General features: G+C 41.7%; 1 protein-coding gene across 2 annotated transcripts in view; it reads right to left on the reverse strand.

Annotated features, from left to right (window-relative positions):
- ST3GAL1 (ST3 beta-galactoside alpha-2,3-sialyltransferase 1) overlaps positions 1 to 27,083 on the reverse strand; it is a 71,306-nt gene that overhangs the window by 42,196 nt on the left and 2,027 nt on the right. The gene's annotated exons all lie outside the window — the stretch shown is intronic.

Genomic DNA, 27,083 nt, shown 5'->3' on the forward strand with positions numbered 1-27,083 from the left:
TTTATCAACTAAAAACAAACATAGACATTTTTTCACTATTGGACTTATGATTGTATTTTGAGCCTGCTCCAAGACCAAGTAAAACTGGATGAGCTTTGTAAATGATTTCCACCAGCTGTTTAATCCAGTGTTCCCTTTTTAAAACTCAGAATGTATTTTAAGATTTCTCATGCTTACAATACTGGATATTAGGTAGAGGACACTTTCTATATTCAACATAATCAGGACAGAAAAAATAGGAAGTAACAGACCGAAGATGGGCACCTTCTATCCAGATCTACTCCATTCACTTCACTGACAATTCCAGAAGGCCCCTGCATTGAGCAGAGGACCTGAGAATGATTCCTGATGTGGCTTCCTAGACCTGGTTCAAAGCCCAAAGTCAGCAGAAAAGCTGTGAGCAGCATGTACCATGGCATCAATTATCGAGCTGATATATAGAATCAAAAGTAGAATGCTAAATACTCAGTTCTTCCATTCCTCACACGTTTCCCTATGTAAGAGCAGGGAAAAAAAATCCATAATCATCAGTATGACTGCCTGCTTGGATTTTAAAGCTGATAGTAAGTAGTACATCTGTCTTTTAGTTATTAACGTAACTAAGCTTATTGCATAACATCCATTTATTTTTGGAAAGCAGTCCTTTCTACCTGTCCCAACAGCACATTACTGAGACAGTAGGATCTGGGAGCTTTTGAGCAACAAGATAATTTCTACAGACCCAATCAGTTATCAAATTGTGTCAGATAGTGTCCTGAAAGTCTGGGTCACCAATTACCCATCTTTCTGAGAGAAAAGTCCATTTATACTCCCCCAACCACCTTTGCATTAGCTTCCATTTAATTCAGCTCTGGGTAGTGCTTCATTTTTACTCATCTCATGAATGTTTACACGGAATATCAGCAGAGAACATTCCTCTGCCAGATCACACACTCCATGTGCTGATGTCACATATCATCCCCTACTTTCTTCGCTCAAGACAAAACCAGTTGCTCAAGCTATGCCTAGACCTGGGGTCAAACTCAGAAAATGATCAACAACAGCTCTTATCCTGCACCCTGTGCGCCTGTATTGGGCACAACATGGGAACTTGACGCCTGGGATTTTTATCTTTGTGTCACCAGCAGACCTGCAGCAGCTAAGGGCTTCTTGCAGAGTACTGCTGGCTTCTCTCTGCTAATCTCTGCAACAGCAACAGGAAAATGTGGTTGTACAGTATGAATGCCTGTCATATAGTGTTCATATTCCTGAGTTAAAGGCTCTCAAAATGCCCAATTACAGGTCTCTGAATGCCAAATCAATATTTCAGAATTTACCCCTACTTTCTTGCAGTGTTATCAATCACAAACAAAACATATTTTATAGTGTCTTCGTTTGACTTCACCTTATCATTGTACAAAGTATAGTTGTATTTTATATTTTTTTATATATATATATATATAGTACAAAGTGGGGCAAGGCTGTGGGTGAGAAATAACATCAATGTGTACTAGATTACGAACAATGAGAAGACTTTAGAATTTAAGGGCTTGTGCTGCATCTGTAGATCTGAGCAAGGTTCTCAAGATTTTATGGTAACAATATCACAGCCTCTTCTCCATGCTTTGGGATGCTTTAACTCTTCTTTGCTCACAGCTCTCAAAGACAGGAGTTGAACACATTAACCTTTCTGCCCGTTTAACCTTATATGCTCCTAGCAGGGGGACCTAGCAGTGCAAGAATGTGTCAGCACAATCAGTAAGGCACTTGCTGGCACTTGAAGTAGCTCCTAATGTCCATCCACAAAAGTGCAATGTGCTGTCATCGCGACAAGGGAGGCACCAGATGCCTTTATTTTTAATTGATCTGAAGAGGCACCTGCCTCACTGCAGGCTCTGCTCAAAGACAAGACCGTTATCAACCCCTCCCCAAGGTAAATGCTAGTCTGAGACATCCTCTTTTCTGTGCACTGAAAAATGTTTCTAGTTCATAAATTCATGGCATGGGTTCAAAATGACTCCCAGAAGCTCTTTCAGCCACAGCCACAAATATGGTTTCACTCTTCAAATTCTGCATTGGCAGTAAAATCAAAGCTTGGCCACTGCTTGGCCATTCCAGCTTGGAAACAATTTTTTTTGGCTGAGATTTCCTCAGTCAACCTAATCCTCAAAAGCCATCAATCACAACTGGCTGCTGAGATGAAGGCACCGGTCTGAATGCATTGCTGGCCTACAGAGAAGTAACCCCTCGATTTCGGTGCTCCTGTGAGCTTTTCCTCAGAGGTGAATTTCTCTGTGCAAACCATTTAGACAGAGCAGTACTCTCTCCTGGCTTGCTATTGAACTGCCTAGGATAGAGCATTTAAATGCAAGAAGGCAAAACAATCGTATTGACTGTCCTTTGTCTGCCTTTATTTAATTCTGTAAAGCAAACAGCTTGTGCAAAATGCACTCCTCGTAATAAAACCATATTGCACATTTGCTTATAGAGGGTACCGGGGAGAGCAAATGTGCCTGTATTCAGCAATAGATGTTGAATTTAAGGTTGAACAGCAATTATTCAAAATGAGAGAGACTACTGGATCCAAGACTACTGCCCTTTAGGACTAAGCCTGTCAACTTGCATTGCTCTGTACTTTTTATCCAAGTGAACTGCATCGTTATTGTTGGGTGATATTCGACTTAAGCCCAAGCTGATGGAGCTTGAAAAGTGTAAGCATATCCAAACTGCATATTTTTGTTAAAATGGCCACTGTTATTATTTTTGTTAATAACCAATATGCTATAGCATATTAAAGGAACAAAACTTTAAATAACTTATCCTGAAAGGATACAAAATCAAAATTTAAACACACCTACAATTGCTTCTTCCCTAGCTTCAAACATTCCGTAGCTATATCATCAAGAGGAAGTTGCTACCATCTATTTATTTCTTTGGGTGTTTTTTTTTTTTTGTGCACATTTTCCATCAGTAAACTGTTATTTCTTCCGCTTCTGAAATTAAACAAGGAGTCATTAAAACATTACACATGCATCTCTCCACACGTTCTTCCTCAAACACTTATTACCTATCTAGCTTTGCACTTGATAGACTTGTACATATTACTCACCAAAGACAAATATAACAAAATTCCACAGAGCTCAAGTGCGTGTAGGGATGTGTGCCATTTCCTTTTCAAGTAAGACTTAATCAATGCATGGCCACCTCAGCCCTGACCAGATGATCAGTCAGCGCAGCTCTGAGTAATCTCTTGGAAAGTCTGAGCCTACAGACAATTACAGACCACTTAATCACAAAATTTAATCAAGATAATAATTAGGCACTGCATCCTGTTTAATGCACAAGGATGTGAGCCTTCCAGTTCCTGCTGCCAGATTGGAACTGAACACATGAACGGGGGAAAGAATCAGCAAAGTCAACAGACTGTATCCTTGATGAAAGAGAAAATGCTAAACTCAGATGTCTTGGCAAATCCTTTGTGCCAGCTGAAAATCCAATCCTACAAAATTCTCTCAAAGCCTTATTTCTTCAGAAGTCCAACTTACTTTTATTTGACCAGGCTTGAGAGATAAAGCTCAGGGTCCTGGCCCTGTAGATGTTGCATTGATGCTTAGCAAGTGGTTCTTGCTCAGATAAACTTTGCCCTGCAGAATGGTCAAGCGTGGAAAGGAAAAGCTCTACTAAGGGGCTTTTTGAAGGTCAAAGTGAACATACAAGCCTGTCAGCTGCCTGTCAGTCATCGTAACTACTGCAGCACATTGCTTCTGTTGGGTCAGCTTCAGAGGTCTAAGCAAAGAGTTACATGAGTCTGTAGTTAATGTATTTTTAAAACAATGTTGTGTTTACTGTAAGCTAAGCAAAGTCACTTTCTGGGACAGATGCTGCTTTTTCCATATTTACTTCCAGTTTCAAAGTGCTGCGTAGGTCTTCTTGTTAGAGCCAAATCAGACCCACACATGATACAGCTGGAGAAACAGAAGCAATAGCAATGCATCTGTAAACAGTAAAAAACCTGGAAACACAAACTTTTGGAAGTAAGAGTGGAGGAGTGGAGAAAACAGGTGAGATGACCCCACAAGTCACTTCCACTTCTGAATTCCATAAAACTTTCTGTGTTAAAAATAGGTTGAAAAGTAGATTTTTTCCTATAAAACAAGTGCTCTACTGTAGGCTGAGAGGGCCAAGTAGCTTTATATGCTCTCTTTGGAGGAAACATATTGGGGACAGGGTGCTAAATGCTGCTTTGTACCCAGAATAGAGACAGGCACGTTTTAGAGGTCTCTTGGACAGTTTTATTTATAGTAAGGATCACGGTAGTCTCAGCTGCTTGAGATCAGGTGCCAAATCATTTGAAAAAACATCCCAGTGCTTCCTGCATGCTACCTATTCTATCTATGCATGGTTTGCTGTGAAAAGCCTGGGCAAAGTGAACATCTTCACCAAACACCATCACACATTGAGATCCCATGTCTCCCTCTGAGTCCAGTCCATGCTAACTGTGGACATGGGCCAATACCCCATTTGGAACTTGCGTGGCTTCCCATTGGAACCAGCAGAAAATGAACTCTGTAGATGGACGAGGAAGTGAAATCCTTTCTTTACACACACAGACTGTAAAGTAACAAAGAAGTTGAGCTGAGTGATGGCAACATTTCATCTTTACAGCTGCTGTTAGCTACGATGAATCCTTTTTGTAAATTCAGTGTCTTGAGCTGCAACTGCTTATCAAGAGTGTTATTATCAGCAATTGTGAGCCTGCAAACAAGAATATATTTTGTTTTACACTGTATTTTGATGCTGGCCACATCCACCAAAAAAGGGGATTCTAACAGACATACAGTTATCATTGTTCAAATTTTAATGAATATATGGCATTCCCATTCATTATTTAAGTGTCATACAGATGCAGTTTCAGTCAAAGCCACCTCTTCATAAATGTTATTGACTACAAATGTGGCTTTAATAAAATATTACACTATGCAAAACTAAAGTGTTGTACCAGTAATCAAAGGAAAATTAACAGAAAGAATTCAAATACAGAGTGATAGAGCCTAAACTCCCTATTCATAGAAAATCTCTTTAATTTTAATGGGAGCTCTCTCAGACCCTGCACAGCAATGAAGGCTTGGGTCTGCTGAGCACACACAAGGACAAGAAACAGCTTCTCCAAGCTACTCTGGATCACACACAGACTGATGCAGGGTTACTTGGGTCAGAATAGGTCTATCTGTGGTCGTTTTGACCACAATTCAATAACACTGCCTACAGATCCAATACATGTAGCTCGGTGGCCAGCTTTGTATTCATTATCCAACTGTCTGGACTTCAAAAAATCGCTCTGTAAATTGGTGTTCAAGCTGCCATTTGGGATTCAGTGCAGCTAAGGCTCTGATTTTCTCACCAATGCTTGTATTTTTGATAAACTTGTGCGCTGAGGAATCTCAAGTTGGGTACTTGGAACCGAAACATCCTAAATCTAGTCAGCTTGCAAATGGTGGCCCCAGACTGCTTGCTATTTATTTTCCCTAAATTAATCCGAGCTCAGCAAGACACTTAAGCACACATCCAACTTTATAAAGACAGAGTGGGTTTCCCACTTACTTAAATAATGCAGATGCAAATGCACTGCTGAATCAGGTCTATAAAAATCCAATAGCTGCCAGTAATAAATGCTGCGCCATAAAGGAGTCATTCCAGCTAGAAGGATGGAATGAATCTGTGCCCTCACATATCAGTGCTGGGGGGCTGCCTCTGCTCCCTGCATACCATTTAATTCCCTGGGTGTGCAGAGACAGGCTGAGAGCCTCACACACTCCTCCTCCTCTCCCTGTCTGCAAATAAGACGTGTCTTGATATAGAAGACATCTATTATGCAAGATTTATCTTGGGTTTCCCTGCTACCATGCATTCAAGATGTAGATAGTGTCAGCGCATCAGCTGGGTGCCTGGAGCTGGAGAGGGACAGAAGCAGAGGTAGCATATTTGCCAAAGCATAAGGCTTTTCTTCTCCAGCAACTTTGTATTAAACTGGCTTTATTTCAACCAGGATAAATGAGCAAACCTCAAAATAAATGTAAGCGATACTACACTGGAACTGGCATCCTGCCTCTATCAGCGCTATACATACTGCATGCTGGGGAAGCTTAAGGTGGTCCCTGTAAGTCTGGCCAGCTCTGATAAGACTGCTTCAGGAAAAGGTCAGAGTTAAAACCAACAAAAAGAGACTAAGAGAGACGCCTTAGTGCAAACTTGCATATGTAACACCCTCTGCTTAGCAGCACTCTTCTGACACTGGTACCCCAAGCTGTGCAGGGATTTTGCCAGAAAGGAATCCAGTAAATCCTAAAATAATAATAACAGGTTCCCAGAGGTGTCCAGAGTGATGTCTTTGCACACTGTATCTGAAAACAAGTGAGCGTTTAGCATCTGTGTCATGACATGGCATACACACAAAAATCAGGCATTCCTTGGGGCCTTAGCATAGCAGGTGTTGTGACTAACACAAGTGGGTGACTTTGGCAGAAAAGTTAACCACAGGCATCAGTCTTCCTGAGAAGGAGATGAAGGGAGCTTCTCCCTCCCCACCACTCAGCTGAGGCAAGACATGCAGTTAGAATCATAGAATCATTAAGGTTAGAAATGACCACTAAGATCATTTAGTCCAACCAACACGACCCATCCCCACCATGCCCACTAAACCATGTCCCTAAGAACCACATCTACATGTTTTCTGAACACCTCTAGAAATGCTGACTCTACCACCTCCCTGTTCCAATTCCCCACTACTCCTTCTGAGATGAAATTTTTGCTAACTTAAGTTAAATGTCCTCTTCCACCCAGCAGGATTCCCACCTCCATACCTCACTTGCTGGATTAATAATCTGTGCTCCTAAACAGAACAGATCTGCTTGTAAGGTAAATGCTTTACATCTCAGGGTTGTAACTCTTGGGACTTCCTTTGAGTGAAGGTTCAAGGTAAAGGATCTGAATCACAGGGAAGTTGGCTTCTGTGTAGCCCTCAATAAGGCCAAAAAGGCATCAATTCATGCACATAGAAGACCTTTAGAGGATCTGGCTCTGGCTGATGTATGACATACATATAGGATAGCTACCAGCGGAAGGAAAAAAAGCAAAAGAATCCCCTAACATTAACCTATTTAAAAATATAACAGAACAGCTTAGGAGGGGACCTTAAAGATCATCTACTTCCCTCCCCCTGCCATGGGCAGGGTTGATAACCAGTAGCTCCCTTAATGGCTTTAAGAGATGCTTCATCAGCTTCCAAAAGAAAGACTGTGAGATGGATTGGGGCTCCAGGGCAGAACAGAGTTTTTTCAAGTAAATCTAGGTAAATTCAGCCATTTTTCACGCATATTCATCCTAGAGAAACGCATCAGTTTCTCTAAACATTAATAACGACTTTTTTCCTACACTACAGGGTAGGCCCTTCACAGATCCGAATCTTGCACGTCTGCTCGGTGAAGAAGTTGCTGTGGGAGGTTGCTGTCCTCCAGCATGGGTGGAATCTGTCATTTCTGTCATTTTCAAAGACTATCATGAGAAGGCATCTCACCCAAGTTGCAAGATGAAGTATCTTAATCTGGAAACTACTGTGCTTTGCAGGATTATTTCCACGCAGCCAGAGGTAGAAAGCCCCCTCTCCATTCTTTTTTCTTGGGTTAAAATGAGTTAAATGAGTTACAATTAATTAAAATGCCCTTTAAATCATTAATTTGTAAATAAGGTTATTTCTAAGTGCATCTGCTTTCAATTTCTCATGATTTGAAATCTAAAATTAAAGCATTATTAGGGGATAAGGGTCAGCCAACTGGCTGGCAATGAACCCACCTGGAACAAAGTGATCTCAAAATAAACTTTTTTAATGAGAAGTATGGCGAAAAGCCAAGCAGAAGCTGCAGAGGATACCTCATTAAAGAAATTGATAAGCCTAAGTCGGGTCAATCTGTTTAAGTAATTCGATGGCTTCAGTCAGATAGGAATAGATCTGTTTAATTTGCCTCCAGCAAAGCAGCAGCATGGAGGAGGAGGAGCCCTCGTGGGGAGCCGTGAGCTCGCCGTAAAAGCTGGATTTGCTCACTTGGAAGAGACATCTCACACAAAGCAGAGGCAGCTGCAGGCAGGGAGCAAACCCATAGTGTGCACTGACACCGTGGGACCTCTCCTGTTCTGCCAGCCTGCACTGTGGGCGTGGGGCTGGCTGGAAACACCCGCCAGGCTCACACGGGAAGTCAACTTCAACATGTGAGCAAGAGCGATTTTCTTTCGCACTTCTGCAGCCCTAGGAGAAGTTCCGCAGGAGCAAGTGAGTTGATACTCTGCTGGAACAAAAGCACAAAATCTGGTTCTCGTTTTCAAAAGCCAGCCCAGGGGCCTCATAAGGGAAAATAAATTCTTACAATGAAGAAAAGACCATGCTGTGCACTGAACAGCATTGCCTGGCTTCCGTCAAGATGTCGTCTCTGTTTTCAACCTGTGCCAATGGCAGGGTTATCAATGCTTCAGGACTTCTGTAATGCTGAGCACAGCACAGCCACCAGCATCCAGCCTGGGGACTGCCAGTAGCCAACAGCATCTTGCTAGTGACTGCTGCACACCGGGCAATGGATCAGCAGTCATTAGCAAAGCGCTGCTAAGCTGCTAGATCTCCTTTGCAGGTAGAGGGGTGACCCCACTGATATATCCAGGGGACTGATTTCCTCGCTGAGCAGAAAAATTACCTCTTTAAGTAATTGCGTGGTTAGGTAACTGGAAAATAAGAATTTTGTTTTTTTTTAAAAAAGCCCAACACCAGTTTTATTAAATAGATCTCAGCAGCAACCCAATAGGAGGTTTTGTCAAGCTTGGACTTAATCTACCCTCAAAAATGATGTATAATGAATTATCATAATGATTAACAGCCAAACACAGCAGAATGGAGTCCCTGTCACCCAGGCTTCAACCAAACATTAAGCTTTATAATGTATGAGCATACATCGTAATGAATTAGTGTGTCTCTCCCAGGCTTTTATTCCTTTATTCCAGGCATACTCAGAGGAGTTTGGTGCATGTCAGCAGCCCCAGACATTAAATACACTTCAGGCAGGCCTTGGAAATCATGAGATTTTGCATTCTCTGAATAGAGCTTCTGATCTTAGCATTACGAATTTCACCTCAAAGCTTCCCCTGCTGTAACAAAGTCATTTTCACTTTAAAAAGTGAAGTGAAAACACCCCACCTTCCTGCTCCACCTGGAAAGGTAACATTTTGCTGAAACACCATAACGACAACATGAATCTCCTCAGTACAGCAGCAATCCACAAGTCGAAAACCTGCAGCTCCAAAGTCAAAGTGAAATCTGCTTATATGGAACCCAGTAGAATATATGTTACCCAGAGAAAAGGCTTCAGAAGGAATATGGGGGTTCTGGGGGTCTTTGTCCTGCACCAGCATCGCCTGCCCAACCCAGGGCAAAAGGACCCCAAAACCCCGCTGCCTACACAAGTGCCATCCCCTATGGGATGAATGCAGGAGTGATAGTGTGGGGAGAGGAATTTTTTGGCTAGATGATTATTACAGATCATTAAGCTGTTCTCCTCTGTCTGGATCTGTTGTTGACTCAACGAAAGAAAGCACAGACGGCTGAGGAGCTGCCAAAAAAAAGTCATTGTAAAATCGGAAGGAAGCCATAGACACTTGTTTTCTCTTACACCTGCAAAACTGAAACCAACTTCCCTTTTCTCTTAATGGAAAACTTGCAAATGCAGAGCAGAGGGGAATACCACTCCTTGCCTTACCCATACTGAAAGCAGATGTTCAAAAAATTTCACCTTGTCCCAAACTTCACTTCCTGCAGTTTCATCTATTTTGATTCAGCTATTCCCTAGGGCCCTGCAGTTTCTCTTCTAAATGATAAAGCAACCAGAAGGGGGAAAACCTGAGGGATTCCTGAGAAGGCAGCTCCAAGCAGCAGATGTTCACCCGGGCAGTGCGCAGAGAAATCGCATCGCATGAGCAAAGAGAGATGGGTGATGTGCAGAGCTGGCTTCGTCAAATGACTTTTTCAGGGCTTCGTGCCAGAAGGAAACAGATAATCCGTTAAAAGAATTCCCCATCAGCATGGAACTGCCAGATGCTTCCTGTGCACAAGATTTCAGGATGTGAAGGCTACATATGAGGGCACAGGTTCAACACAGCCACTGGCAGCAGGTTGGGAAAAAAGACAACGTATAGGACAATGTAAAAGCACAGCTACAGGCCAAGTGCTCTGTGCTGGGAAATCATCACTCCCTGGGGTCTGGTATTGAGATATGGCAGCGGCCAGCACACAGCAAGTCAGCCAAGTGCAAAGCCACACGGAGAGCAGTTCAGGGATGAGTGAAACCAGATCTTCATCAATGGCTCGGTACAAGCCTCAAGAATGAGGAAAGCATCCCTCTGAAGCAGACTTAGCATTCAGAGAAACTCAAAATGACTGTGAACTTGATGTAAAAGCTATAGCAATAATAATTTATTAAAAAAAAAAAAAGTAGTAGATTTTGTTTGTTTTTCTGGATGCATCTGTATTTTCACAGTCTAAGAATACATTCATCCCAGTCATTCTAGACCTCAGAAGAACTGCCTGCAAGTTATTATTATTTTTACATACAGTTTTAACAACCCAAATTAAGTAATTAAGCAAACAGTGCCTTCAGCAGACATTTGAGGTTTTTGTGGTCAGACTTTCCAGTTACTTCATGTACTCTTTAGCCATGTCTTCTATTTTCTCCAAGTATTTCAGCATCTCAGATGATTTTAGATTACATCATATCTAAGGCTGTAGCTGTCCAGCTCATCACAAACACTCCAAACAAGCTGAACACATAAAGGGACACTGAGTGAAGCTCTGAAGAGCAAAAGTGTGATGCAGAATCCAAAATCTCAATGAGAATCATGTTTTCACATCCCATGGCTGCATTTGCAAGCTAGTAGTCCTTTTACCTCTCTATAGCTCAATCAATATTTTTAGCCTTATTTTTTTATGTATTTAGATACTAGCAGAGAGGAGAATTGACGTTTCACTACTAGAGAAATTTTCCTCCTGCATCCCCCTATCTCTTCCTGAAAAAAGTCAATAAAAGCTTTCTTGCAGTGACACTGAACATGTGTAAGATCAACAGGGCTACTAAATTAAAGGCTAACCTGTTATAATATCACTGGTGACTTCCATACACCGCAGAAACATCCCACTGAGAAAAGAGCTCATGCATGCTCTGCTACAAAGCATGTCAAAAAAGCATCTAGATGGTGTGAACAAAGGGAGATTGCCACAGAAATTACAAATGATCAGATGTTTTTGCAGAAGATATTCCTTCCTCAGGTTATCAGCAGCAATTGGTGCTTCAGATAATCAGCAGAAAGTTGTGAAAAGCCCTAGATAGTAAAAAGGATCTCCTCCTTAACCTTTAGGAGACAGCAGTACAGAACAGAGCATGAGATTCAGTGCCTGACACACCACGTACTTTTCTGGCTTACTCAAACCTGGAGTGCAGCATCAAGTTTCAGGGTCAGGCATTGCCAAAGCAGCAATACCTCACTAGAGTTCAAATGTTGTTATTCTTTCACTTCAGTAAAAAAAAAAAAATGCTAACACATGTGCCCTGGTAGAGTGCCGAGAGCATCTTTTTAAGTACAGCACGAGAACAACTACACAATACTAAGGGAAGTTGATTTCTGATGTGGGAATCCTTGAAGAAGGCTTTCCTCAGCCTGGACCTCTCAGGTCTAAGAATCCATCTACAGGAGCATGTCAGGGATTGGAAAGACAATGGCTGGGTAAATTTTCACCTATGTTGTTCATCATAGCAGATGCGCTTGGTGAGTGCATCCCACTGTCTACACAAAGTCCCAGGACAGAACAGGAAAACACTGTTCCAAAAGGAACACAGTTACCTCCCTTCTACACCTGTACTCCAAACACTTTCATTTTGGAAGACAATCAGTTTTCTCCGAATTAAAAGAAACCAAAACACTCCTGATGGAAAATAAAGTCCAAATAAAGTCCAAATTCCCTGGATGACACAGGGAATACTCCTTTCTGCAAGGTCATTTTTAAATTATTGTGTCACAGTGGTATATTATTCAGAGTATTGATTCTGCCAATAGTGCTCACCAGCAATACTGGGGTGATACAGCAGGAGCCACGTTCCCTATGGACACATGTGGCCTGACAGTGCTGCAACAAGATGTGGAAGCGAAGGCCTACAAACCTGACTAAAGGCACTGAAACCATCTTCCCCAGCATGGATACAATCACCATATCTTCATTCCCATTCCCAAGCCTCCAATCAGGAAGACACGGAGAAAACATTGTCCTAGGATTCATCCAGGAAAAGTATTCTGATAGACTCCCTCCACTCTCTATTGCTGCACATCAAATTAAATATGGGGCTTGGTACCACAGCAATTGCAGCCGAACAGCTTTTTTCACCTCATACTCCTCTGCACATCAGGGTTTTCTGCGTGAAAGGTTGACACCTTTGCAGCAACTCTGGGCCTGGCAGACCTCAAACTATGACGCCACAGGGTGTTACTCTGCACCTGGACTGATCCATTCCCTCACCCAAACATCTTTTATCAGTTCAGAGTCATCCTGGCTATATTTAACCTCTGCTTTCACAGGTTGGCAGCCAGCAGCATCCCATTTTGAGACCTTCTCCATCCTTGCTGCCAAAGCAGATCCTCCAGGGCCACCAAATCCTGCTGAGGGCCACGTGCTCTCAGCACACTGCCAACTACATGCTGTTACTTGCTACCATGGCTGCTACCTATCAAGAGCTATTAATAAGTCACATTCACTCTTCTGTTTTAGTACAGTAAGGCTTACAAGGTATAGCTTACAAAACCAAATTCACTTACATAAGACTTCCATACATTGAGAGCTTAGGTACTATAAATTACCCATCTACCTGTCTAAAGGAGGCATACTTATATTTTATAAATAGGTGTATTTGCATTCAAGTAAGTATTAAGCTCTCTAATCTCCATCCAGAACAGTGTAATCTCTAGAACATTGCTCTGGCACATTTTAACATCTCATCAGTCATGTTTGCACAACATGGGATATGGAGAATCCTTAAAAAGAGGAAAAAAAAACGAACAACTACGGTGTTATTTGTGCTACCAGAGTCTTCTTACGCTGCACATTCAAAGGTTCCCTGTATTTCTTCATTACTACAAGCTTTTGGCATCTGTGACTTCCCCATGGAATAAACTACCTGCATTTCAGCTCTTCAATAGCAGATGTCTGAGGATTTTCAGTACTTCAGAATGTAGACCCAACCAGCTCTGTTTCAAAAATGTTTAATGTGACAGCATATTTGAAAATAAGATAGAAAAGAAATGTTAATTAAAACTAGATAAGCTCTGAAAGTGATAGAAAGTAGTAGTTCCAGCCCATGGCTGGCAAAACCACAACAGACAGCTGAATTTCCCAGATCTATGCAAACATCTTCAAGCCAGTGTTCTATCTAAAAATCTATCCCATTTCACTTGTTCTAAAGATGATCAAAATCTCTATTTACCTAATCTCTACAAACTCTCTCAGGGGCTGGAATCAGAGATTGTATCACAGGTTTCTGCTGAAACAAAGACAAAACAAATGTTATCTTTTGTACCTTAGACTGCAGGTCACAAGTCTTCATCCCATGGTTATACAATAGATAAAATACGCTCAGATCAACACTGCCACTGAAACCAATCATTTCAAAGCAGTGGCAACCACGCACTGCAAGCAGAAGGGCCAGATGTTGTTGTAAAATGTAGTTTGGGAGCAGAATGTGTTACAGATATATTCTGGGTGTTTCATAAATAACATATGTCAGCTAGCTAGATCTGTTTTTCCTTTAGTCAAGGTGGATAGCTGGATTATCTCCTCACCTGCTCTAAGACATATCTTGTATAGAGGAAATCTGTACTCAGTTTGCCCAAATGTTCTACATAAACTTGTGTCTAGTTTTCTTTCCAATATGTTAGAAGTTAGATGCTTCTATATTTCTTGTTTTAGTTTGGGACCTTTATCCCACAGATTTTACTGCTTCTTATTATTCCCACCTATGACACGGTTCACTTTTCCTTTGTTACCTGATACATTGTCACTGCATGGGAAAAAGGAAGGAGAAAGTAATGACACAAAGCAGAAGATTTAAACTTAAAGTTTATTCTTCTTTGCCTCTTTGAGGCTGCTTCAAGCATGAATTCACTGCTGCTGTTTAAAAAAGAAACTCCCCAATTACCCAAGTGACTCAGCTTCTGTGGAGAGACTGCTGTCTGTCTGTCACGTGCCAGCACACCACACATCCATGCTTACAGCAAGAACTTCATTCCTGATCTGTAATCTTACATGGATTGCATGGCTTTGAAGAAATTGCAATTAAAAAAAACAAAAGAAAATCAAAAAACGAGATTTTAAACTCACGCTTCCATTTCAAATGGGTTCTTCCTGTAAGACTTAAAGTCAAATACAAAAGCTGAGATTTTAAACGTGTACATAGATTTTCAATCCAGCTCACACGATTATTAGCAGCATTAAATCAGGAAAGAACACAGTATAAAACATCTGGTACCACAAAACCATGCTGGCATTTCTAATGTTCTGTGAGGGGCTGGCACTCCAAGCCAGGGGATAGCTGAGCTTTTCAAGTTCTGCTCATTATTTGCTTTGCAGTGACACAGGAAACAGTGAGGACTTTAATCTGCAAATAATCTTTCCCTTGTGGATCTGGAAAAGATGTACATGAAAAAAATTGCATTTTTTTCCTCCATGAAATGCTTCATTAAAGTACTGCTCCCTCAATAACAAGTTTGAGGAGATAAAAAAAAAAAATGTTTTTGTACAAAGCCAAAACTCCTGCACCTCCTTCTTATGCTACAAACAGCTTGCTTGAGTTGCAGGAGATTGGGCTTTGCATAAGAATGCTTCACAGAACTAGAGGGAAAAACAATTCCTAAACGCTAGGGAGGAATTAAGAGGAAAAATGTGCAAGATGGCCAGATGAGCAGCTAAGTGCTCCGATGCCTTGATCTCACACATCAAATAGAATACATCTGCTTCCCTTCTCCTACAAGTGCCCTCCCCAACAGGGCACACATATACCGAAGCCTTCTGAAGGATTTTTTTTCATTGCTACCTCTCCCTCTACTCGCTCCTTCCTGCACCACCTAACAGATCGGGTACAGGGCAGCCCCTTCGTGTTTGAGTCTTAATGCTGTACATCAGGATGATTGATTGGACCTCAGCAGAACGACTGTGTAATGATAAATTCAGAGAGAGGGAGGATTAATTTGGGTGTGATGCTGCAAATCAATCTCCATTTCAGAGTAATTAACTCCAGCTGCTTCAAGAGCTGCAACATGGCCAGCACTGCTGCAGGTACCCACTAAGAGCTGAAGAATCCAAGAGACACCCGTGTGTCCCACATCTCTCAAGCGGACATCACTGTGTCCAGAAAAAGCTGGAGAAAGAGTGAAGAGAGGATGGCAGATGCACTTTGTCTCTGGGTTACAAGACATGTCCCTCTAAGTTAGTGACAATGTCACTCTGGTGAGGCATTGGAACAGGCTGCCCAAGGAAGACACGGAACCACCATCCCTGGAGGTGTTCAGCATATGTGTAGCTGTGGCACTGAAGAACACTGTTCAGTGGGCATGGTTGGATGGGTCAACAGTTGGACTTCATGAACTTCGAGGTCTTTCCATCCTGAACAATTCTATGATCAATCCAAAGCTCTAACAATTTATTTTCAGTTCTGGAACTACTTCCGTGATGAGAAGTCAAGTGCCAACATTTTTTAAATGTAGAATCCCTGTATTTCCACACATCTAACCCACAACAGTAACAACTCAGGTATCTCACAGTAATGCAAGCTATGGCTTCTGTAACTAAAAAAAAAAAGAGAGTAAAATCCTGATCATAGCAAATTTGGTAAAGCTACAGACTGAAGCAGCAACTCAATAGTCTGATTTGTTGTGGCTGGTTTTATTAAGGGCACTGGAAGATACATCGATGATTCTGACTTAATGGTTAAGAGCAGCAAATCAATAGTTTGGGCCAAATTATGTTCCTATTTTAGTTCATTTAGATCTATGAAAATGAACTGAATTACTCAAGATCTTCATATATACGTAATAAAGCTGGTTCAATTTTGGCATCGTGGTCTGTGGGTACTCATTACAGAAGCCAAATCACAGGCTTGCTCCAGATGGCTTGTCTCTACAACACAGCATGCATCCAAGGCACTTTACAAACTAATCACCTACTGATCATATCCTTTCAATTAAAAATTACTCAATATTTCCAAGTGCTGTCATCCATTTTAGAAATACCAGAAAATTATGAGGTGCTTGGCCAATAAAATGCAGCTTTTTCTACGTTATAAAATTGTCAGCAGAACAACATTACCCAGTTGGGTAAAGCAGAGAGTTCGTATGTGGCACATGCTGCATTTGCAAGTTTCTCCACCCCTACATCTGCTGTAATGCCTTAGCAGGACCATCTGAGAGCAGGGAAACTGGGAAAAAATGTCTCTTACTCTATAGAGCAGATACAGGTGAAGAGAATCATAGAATGGATTGGGATGGAAAGGACCTTAATGTCCATCCTGTCCACTCTGCTGTGGGCTGTCTGCCACCCACCAGCTCAGGCTGCCCAAAGCCCCATCCAACCTGGCCTAGAATGCCTCCAGGAATGGGGAACCCACAGCTTCTCAGGGCAGCCTGTGCCAGTGCCTCAGCACTCTCTAAGTAAAGAATTTCTTCCTAATATCTAACTTAAATCTCCCTTCTTTTAGTTTAAAACCATTCTACCTTGTCTACAGAAACTTAATTCAATCAAATGGCTAGAGCTCCAAAAGAAAATCCAGCTTCTCCTGGCTGTCAGTTCAGAACAACAGGCAACAAAGGTAAATTATGACCGACAAAACAGCAGACATCTGTACTCACTGCAAAAAAAATTAAGAGTATTCTCCAGCCAAATGGCTGTGCATATCAAATTTAGTTTATTACATAGTGGCACATACTTAATGCCATTGCCTCACACTGCCATGCCTTCAGCCAGGAGCATATGTTTGTACAGGATAAGTGATTCCACATAAGCAAAATCCTCCTGCACTGTGCATTTTGGACAGGTATCCCAGAACTCTGTGTTTTTCACTATGCTGGGTGAATTACAGGCTGTAGATATCAACTGGTCCATAAACACATGATTCCCTATGGTCATCCAAGCAATTCCATGTCTTGTGAGAGTCATTTACCACCTTGTTGCAAAGACAGTAATCAGGACATGTGATTCAGTCACTTCGGTCATCCATGCTTTTAGCGTTTATAAACGTTAACATAAACCCTGATTACTATGTAGTACTTTAAACTGTAGTTTAAAGCTTGGAGCATCTCAAATAGTCATGGCAATGAGACAGTTCCCAGGAAAACAAAGTTGGCAACAGAATGCAAGAAAATTTTCAAAAGAAATAGAGACATTGCACAAGGCCACTCATCTTGTTTCCTGACATTATATGGCTGTACAGTTATATTTGTACAGTTCAAACCGGGTATAAGTGTATCACTACCATAAAATTGTTCCTTACAGCAAAGACAAATGTGACTTGTTCATTTGGAAATATGCAAGGTTATATGAGGTATTACTGTCCTTAGGAAAAGTTGTATTCCACTTTCCTTTCATGACAATACAAACAGGTATGATATAAACACAGCCACTCTCCAACTCTCTCCACAGTGAACAGGCATGCCATGATCTTTATTCCACAACCCCCATATTTTTAGCTATCAGCTTCCTTCCCCTTCTGATTGAAGACCTTTTCTTCCAGATGACACTTGTGACCACAGACCTAGTGCAATAGATTATTTTTGCTTCACTGCTAGCAACTGCAGTCACTTCAGGTCATTAACAAGACCTGTCTGGCGGAGAAGCTTCTAGAATTGCAATGAAGTATTAATTTAATATCCTCAGACGAAGGGAAGTATGCAAATAAAGAGCACTGTGATGTACCAAAGACCGTCCTCTGATTACCATCTCTTGCTGGTCCAAGAGAAGTAAATGGATTCTAGACTGAGTTTTTACAATAGTTTCCTGGATAAAGATCTTGTAGTTTAAAATAAACCCTGCTAAACAAGCTATAGTCCACTTAGCTTGACAAATTTAAAACAATTAACTTGTGGTGAGCCAAGCTGCTTCTTCCCTATTCACTGGTCAGCTGCTTAGAGACAATGTCTGAAGTACAAGGAGGCTTTCAGGCCAGATTCTGATGTTGTTCAGAATGGTGTAAATCAGGAATAATCCCTTTAGAGATTAGTAAAAGGAAGATCAGATTCAGGCTTGCAGTGTTAAGTACAAACCATGTGCTGGGCTTATTCTAATTCTTCTATGCACAAAGAAATTCTTCTGCATGTCCCCATCCATCCTGCCTAAAGCACTCTGAACTGAGGTTCAGAAGTGCTGCTGATAACACCCAACAGAAGACATTCATTATTGCAAAATACTTCTGCCTGCAAATTTATTAAGCAAGCCTTGCAATTAAAAAAAAAATAATAAAATTAAGAATGTAAATTACACAGAAAGAGCACCATTTTATTTAAGATCCCTCTTGACCCCTGAACCATGAAATGAATGACAGTAACCATCTTTTACAAGAAATCAACGCATTTAATTACCTTGATTTACAGTATCTGTCCCTGGTTCCAGGCATATGTTAAAGGAAAACAAAAGAGGAGTTTTAGCCAGATGCACGTAACTTCCTTACAAAGCATCTCAGCGGGTATTCCAGCGCGGAATGTACTAGATATAGATAAATGCAGGGCTATCTGATAGTTATTCCCCTTTCACCTTCTCCTCTGAAGCTTCAGGCAACAACGACAACAAAAAAAAACCACATCACCAAGTCACTGTCTCGATAAAACTATGCATCCCTGTACCACTATGTGAGAAGTATACAAGTTTTGCCATTCATGATTGTGCTAATGCACCAGAGTGTGCACACTGGAAAACCTGGTGTAAGAGACTAAGACATAAGTCTCTTTCCTGTTTAGATCAAGATACAGTTCCTCATTTCCTGTGAGGGTTGTGAAGTTACCTGCTGAGGACAGGTTGAGCCTACATTAATACTATTCTCATTTGATGTGGAGTAGTTCAGCCTCTCTGCCGTGATGCTTACTGTGCTTACACCTCCTAAAATAGCCTGCTGAGCAGCCTGACTGATGGACACCTTTAATTCTGGATGCCAAGCGTGTCAAGAAGAACCAATTCTTTACTCTCTAACTCTTTCAACACACAAACTGCTTCCTGCAGATCCTTGTGGCATGCCTTAAAGTTCACTTATCAGGTTTGAAATCTTTTACCATGCACTGTTTGCAAGGACTTAGTGGCCTTCAAGCCAAACTTAATCTCACACCCCAACTATTTTGGACAGGAAGTTGAATTTCAATAGGAGCTATAAGTAGAATACCAAGGACTGTCATCTCAACAAAAGAATCTCCTTTGGAAAGGGGAGGAAACCTGATGAGGTTACTTTGCAAGAAAGGACATTTTGTTTTTTCTTACCTCTAACCACACTCTTGGACAGCGATGGCAGATATGTCTAGGAAAATAACTCTGGTAGACACACTGAACATAGTCCAGTTGGAACTGGATAAGGAAATCAGCATCAATGAGCCTGTCTAAAAAAGTGCCATGTGTTCCAGAGATTATGAGAACTGAGATGCTTTGCAAGTCTCATTAAGCAGATGAGACTTTCAGCAATCGATTCTAACACATGTGCTGAGCAATAGCCCTGCGCTGACTCAGAGAGAAGCATCCTACCCACTCTGTCTCCTTAACACATTTCAGGCTCAAAAGAGTCCCCAAGTAATGAGCAGATCAAGCCTTAATGAGCTCATTAGATATGACAAGTTTATATTCAAGGTTACTTTGCACAGCTCTATTCTCTCTTGGAGAAAGAGGTGAAATTGTCACGCAGCATTTGTTATTGATGGAAAAGAGGATTAAAAACCAAAAGCAGTAGTTGGTACTAGAAGCAGAAACACCTTCATTTCCTTGGAAGTCAATATTGTCAGTCCCAGCCAAAGCGATGCTGCCAAGCACTGCCCAGGAGCAGCAGCCAGCTTGGAAGAAAGCACGGCAACTCAAGGGGAGATCGGAAAGATTGATTTTTGATAGCTGTAAAAAAACAAGAGGGTTTTTAATATTCAAGAAAGTGTCAGTGCCCTAATAACAGAATTTCCATCTCTAAGAGCTACACTTGTCAAATAACACCAGATTAGACAAAAGAATATGAAAAAAGGGATGCTGGCTTTGACAAATTTGAAGCAGCTCCTTTGGTAGAGGTGAGGAGGTCAGAGAGTGATGCTTTTCAAAAATCTGCAAGTCTCACCTGCTTGTACCCTCGATGTGACCCTCAGGCACTGATGCCTGAATATAAAATCTCATAATTTAAATGAGACAGCTGTCAGTGGCAAAGGAATAGGCAGTACAAGTTTAAGTAGCTCACTTCACCCTGTCCTGAAAAGCCTGTTACTTTCTTCTGATAGTGAAAAGATTTCCACCCTATCCTGTTAATCTAACCCTTAACACATGCTTTTATGCCAAGAAAATCTCAAGCATGTATAGAAAGTTCAACGAGGAAATGGGGGCAGGGTCTAGCATTCTGCCTCTGGTCTATTCCCTAAGGATACACGCCAATGCCTCCTGCATGTATGCATCACAGCCTGTACATTTCTAAGCAAGACAGCAATGGCATAAAACTTTGCTGGCAGATTACAGTCGGATTCCCAGTGTCAATTTCCACATTCAGAGTCATGCCGAAAGCATGGTTAGTGGCTCCACAGGAACAATCTTGGGGCAGATTGACAGCTTGATGAAATGCAGGTTTCCAAAGAGAAGCTCTGACGCTTTTTTTTTTTTCATAAAATGCAGAAAATTCCTTAGTTTCAGTGTGGCAAGATAAATTAGGGAGTTGACATTTTGAGCAAAGCTTCATTAAGAAATTCACACATACACAAGTGAAGAAAGCTGGGACGTTCACATCCCCGATGGCTTTCCTAATGAGGATCCAAGGTTTGCTCCCTGCTGCTCTAACTTCTAACTCTTGGTCAGGCTCATTCCCACAAGAAGACTGTCCTTCTCACAGAAATAACAACTTTAAATGGAGCAAACATGTGGCTTGATAGGACTGTTGGTCAGTTATGCAACGACAATCCCCATGTATAGGACAAAGGTCTAGACTGGGGGAGAGGGAATCTCTTCACCAATTAGCAACAGAGGCACTGACCGCACTGAGCACTTCTGGCTTCATCTGGGAATATTTTTTCCTAACAAAGCATTCTTCACCCACTGTTTTGAGGGTATAGGTAAAGGATAAACATGCCCTGCTTATAAGCAAGCTGAAGCAAAGACACAACTAATGAGCCCCTCTTCTATTCCAACAGGACAGAGGAAGAAAAAAAGCATTCTATTCTCCTCTGTCTGTGCAAAACTGAGGCAGACATCCCCTTCCAAACAAGCTGAGATGGTAATTGCAGCCTATCGATTCTCTTCCATCCAAACCTCCAGTTTTTCCCTATTAAAAAATCCCAAAATGAATCACTTACATAGTAGCTTACTCAGCCAATATTTATACTCAACCCAGTATTGACAAGAGACTCCTGAGTTGCAGAGAGATAACTTATTCAAAAACTCCTGTTTCCATGCTACCAGCAAATGCTTTAACAAATCCTGCAGTTACTGTACACTGTCTTGTATTTTTCAACAGCCAGCATCCATCTGAATAGTTGGGTGGAGGGGAACATGACGAGGTTCAACAAAAGCAAGCATAGAGTCCTGCATCAGTACAGGGTAGGGGATGACTGCTGGAGAGGAGCTCTGCAGAGGACCTGGGCATTCTGGTGGATGACAGGTCCGTTCAGCCTGGAGAAGAGAAGACTAAGAGGGGATCTGGTAAGTGTTTATCAATATCTAAAGTGTGGGAGGCAAGTGGATGAGGACAGACTCTTTCCAGTAGTGTGCAGCAACAGGACAAGGAGCAATGGCCAAAAATTGGAACACTGGACGTTCCACACAAATATACAGATATGAACTTCTTTAAAGGAAAGGTGACAGAGAATTGAAATAGGTTGTTCAGAGAGGTTGTGGAGATTTTCAAGACTCATCTGGACGCCTACCTGGGCAACTTGCTATAGGAAACCTGCTTTAGCAGAGGGACTAGACTCAATGAACACCCAATGAAGGGACCCTTCTAACTCCTGTAATTCTGGGATTCTGTGATCTCCTGCTCCTTTACTCCTTTACAGACAGGCTCAACTGGACATCTACATTCAACTCATGATAGTGTGGTTTAACTGTGAATAGTGTAGAAATATTTCAGTTGGAGGGGACCTACAAAGATCAAGCTCAAAAGAATGACCATTTCAAGGCTAACTAAGACTTAAAGCATATTATTGAGGGCATTACCCAACTATCTACAGAACAGCCATAGTCATGGGAATTTGCTATGGCACTTGCTAGGAAGCTTGTTCTAGTGTTTGACCCTGACCACAAGGAAATATGTTTCCTAACACCTAGTCTGAATTGTGAACATTATGTTAAATCACAGCAACATTTGGAAAGCTTGTATATATTGATCGTAACTTCCATGGTTTTCAAGGATCATGAGAAATACAGAAGAAAGTATCAGTCTGAGTCACATTTCTTTCCTGTAATTGGAGGGAAATTCCCACTTGTGAGAGATCTGAATCAGCCCAAGTTTCCCTCTGTCTGGGCTACACAGCACAGTTCTCCAGTGCCCTTAAATATCTTATAGTGCACAAATCTTACAGGTCAATGAAACACTTCCAGTCCCTCAAAGTGGCCAAAGAGCACCTGAATATTGCACACAATTATGTAAACAAATCTTATCAAACTTAATGTGCTGGCTCGCAGAAAGTCTGTCTATAATCAGCACACTCTTCAATGAGTTTGATTACATTATCTCCCAGTATACACACAGAATCATAGAATGGCAGGGGTTGGAAGGGACCTCAAGAGATCACTAAGTCCAACCCCCCTGCTAAAGCAGGAACCCTACAGGTTCCTACCAGGATCGCACAGGTAGGTGTCCTGCTGGGTCCTGAATATCTCCATAGAAAGAGACTCCACAGCCTCTCTGGGCAGCTTGTTTCAGTGCTCTGACACCCGTACTGTGAAGTTCTTTCTCACATTAGTATGGAACTTCCTATGTTCAAGACACATGCATGTTACTAACTTAGCAAGCTAATGAAGAGGCCGTGGAGACAGCTTTAGCAACCGTAAACCTTTATCATGCTCACACATTCTGCTACCACGTGACAGCTGTTTCTTCTAACTTTTCTGATCTGAAGCTTTTCCTTTTTAACTTTTACATAAGTATTTTTGCAATATTCACATAAAATCCTTTGTGGCAGTCACAGAGAGTCCTGCAGTTGCCCTGCAGGATCTCAAGAACCAAGCCAGCAATAGCAGTGCCCCAAGAGCCATCTGAACTAAGCACCAAACTGCACAAACTTTGCAGCACAAGTATCACCACAGCAGACATAGCAGAAACTCAAATGATTTTTGTTGTCAAGCTTTTGCACAACATCAATGACTACACTATTCAATGGAGTGGCTGACAGCGAATCACTCTAGACCTAAAGATCTTCTGTCCATTAGGTTGCAGATTTAATCGGACTTTCCCGATTCAAACTCAGGACATCACCTGAGGTGCAAAATTTAAGTGTCCTCAGCCTTCCTGATGTCTCAGTTTGCTCTGACCATGGCTCTTAAAGGACAAAACTCTGCAAAGGAAAGGAAGTAGCAGAGAGACAGAAATGGCCTGCAATAGTCTGTTCTCCCCTAGCAAGGAGCAATGGTGGCACAGGGTCTGATGAGAGGAAGAACGCATGTAAAAGAAAGGATAACAAGCAGAAGCATACTGGAAAGGCAAGACTGAAAAACATTTCAGTGTGATCATAAAGATAAACGGAGAGAAAACAAGAAAACTCACCCCAAAGCTCCAGGGAAGCTCTCAGCCTCTCACACACTCAGTGCTTTGATGGCAGTTGGCACAAAAAAAAAAAAAAAAAAAAAAAAAAAAAACCACAGACTCCACCCAATATATTTAACTTTGATCCAAACACACAGAGTGTCACTGACGGCAGGGCACAATGCCACACGTCCATAGTTTATGCTTCCTGAAAAATCTGAATATAATTGACACGGGAATTTCACTACTGTCTGACTCTCCATCACAAAAGTGTTGCTATTTTTTTGCTAGTTTTGACATTTTGTGTTAGAAACCCAAATGGCAAACCTTGGACCACTTGGCTGCCATGCAGGAGAGCTAGAAACGTGGACGAAGCCATGGGAACTGTCCTGATATTTCTAAAGGCAAACTTTACTTTTGGTTCTTCCAGTCAAAAATCTTTATCTCAAAGTGTTTGAAATTGACACGGAATTAAGTTCAAGTGAACCAAAAAGCATGAATGCCTTGTTTTTTCAAAACCAAAATTCTGATTTGATGATTATCTTGACCTGCTTATGTTTCCCCACCAAGCCAAAAGCTAAGCCAGATCACCTTCACAAACCTATTCAGCAAGAATTAGTAGGAGAAAACATGACATGCATGGAGCAATAGCAGCTAAAGGCTCACACTAATGCAGCCCAAGGGCAGATCATGTGAAAAGCACCACTATATCCCATCAGATTAAAGGAACTTAAGATATAGGCATGAATGTCCTTATTGCACCCCGATAGCTGCAGGGCACCATACAAGAGATTCATACAGAGAGGTCAGCTCTAATTTGTGTTGCAGGTAGCTCAATACCATGTTCTTTCCATTTCCATACAATTTTGTAGAAGTCTCAGACCAAAGTACTCTATTTCCAGACTGAGCCCAAGCAAGGACTTTCTGTAGGACTCCAACTGGTGTACTTCGACCCTAATATTCGGACCACATATTCTAACCTGATCTTTAGTTTTGCATGCCATGCTGTAAGCAGGTACCTTAAAAATAAATCCAGTTCTGGCCACCCATAGCATTCAGTGAATTTGAGCTGGAGATAGAGAACCTGATTCTTACCTAAAAATCAGGAGGTGACACCTTACACTTCCCTAGCAGGGTCATGTTAACTGAGCTGGCAGATTTGATAGAATTAGATTTCTCTGTTGAGCTGGTTCAGCACTGTGATGTGTCAGCACATCCAGCACTTCAGATACGTAAGTTTAAGCCCTTGATTGAAGATCCAGCTTCCAGAAATAATGTTGTGTCCTTTAAAAGGAATAATCTTTGTTTTGGTGCATCAACAGCTAGAAAGTAATAACTTAAAGAAATACACCAATCTTGGAAAAATTTCAGTAACAATTTATTCAGTCCAGAGGCATTTTAATCTTGCTTCCAACATTCAGTTGAATACTTAAACTTCCCTGTGCTGGTTTTTGCTCTGCAGAAAAACCCTCCAAGGAGATGGGTAACAATGTCTCCAGCTCAGAGGAGTTTTAGGGACACCCAAGGTACATGCAGGTACCTCCATGGCAGCAGCAGCCCTATGACAGGCAGCAAAATATGGGGACGGTCATCTTTGGTCCCAGTGGGCTCTCACCACATCCATTCCTCCTCATGTTCTGTACTTCCCAGCAATGTATGTTGGACAAACCCAACCAACATGAGCTTGTTGTATTTTCCATTAAGTATTTCAGTTTGGTACTTAAAAATCACACTGTGTTCAAGATGCTGAAAGACAGATTCCTACAGGTAGACAACTGCACTCTCCCTATGCTCTGCGGAGATCAAATGTGCAGACCCTGAAGCTTGGGACATGGCTCGCACAGTACACTGGAGCAGATACCTGCAAGGCTAAATGACTGTGAATGAACTGCAAAGGCATTTATCCACTTTGGGATAAATGGGACCAGATATGGGACCAGATGCATCACAGCAGAACTTGAGAGGCACACAGGAGCTACCACCTTCCTGGTCACAAAAATAATTTGTCTGTATGTTTCATTCCCTTGTCCTACACAGATGTTTTCTGGGGTCTGCTAACAGAAAGTTTCACACTGTGGTACCCAATTCCACTCTAATGTATGAGCTGTCAATTTGCATACCTCTGACTTATCAGCATCTTCACTGAGCAGATAACAAACATTACACATTCTGATGCAATGAAGCAGGACTACATAAGTCAGACAGGGGCAAAGGAATCCCTTCTCCTACATGCACTCCCATGCTTTAACCTTTACCAGTAATCTCAGATTATAAGCAAAAAGATATCGCTGCTTCTCTCTTCCTGATCAGATACTTCCCCCAAGAAGGAGTTTGCCCCCTAAGTGAAAACAAGCAGCTTCTGGACGCCCAGCTTACAGTTGTGATCTATGCCAACATCATCTTTCTGAAATAAAAAGGAGAAAGGAAAAAAAGTGTGCTGTAAGGGAAGGAGAAGGGCAGGAAGGAAGGAAATCTGTCACTGATTTAACTGTCTGCACAGAAATGTTGCTTCAGATGAGACACCCACAGCCTTGTGCACCCTTCTGCAAAGTATAGAATTGGTAGAACGTACAGAAAAGTAAGCCTGGTGCGAGGAAGGAAAAAGTTAAAGCAAGTCTACTCACGGCATCTGGCCAGCAAACCCAAACAAAAACGTGTGCTTATCCGGCGTTCCTCAGCTGGCGCCATAAAAAGCTCCACCAGGTGGTGGGATTAACAGCATGTTAAATTTGCTGTGGAGCCGGATCTGCTCTTAGAAGCACATTTCTGCTTCACTACACCTCTGAAAACACTTCTGCAAGGCGTCCTTAATAAAAAAGAGGAATTACTGCTATCATTTAATAGCAACATTTGCAATGTATTTGAGATAAAGGACGCCATGGTAGCCAAGGGGATGAAACTTCCATCTGCATGACCACGATTTCCCCTCAAATTACTCCCAGTTTTCCAGCAACAGAAAAGCAAATTGATTAGCTGAAGCAAAGCCTTAAACAAAATGATGCTTAGTGTTAAAAGTTACCTTTGCAGTTGCGATTCTCATACTAATATCAAGTTTGGAAGAAAAACTGCAATCCAGGCTGCGTTCTC

Source organism: Meleagris gallopavo, chromosome 3, assembly GCF_905368555.1.
Source record: "Meleagris gallopavo chromosome 3, MGAL_WU_HG_1.1, whole genome shotgun sequence".
Classification (NCBI taxonomy): Eukaryota; Metazoa; Chordata; class Aves; order Galliformes; family Phasianidae; genus Meleagris; species Meleagris gallopavo.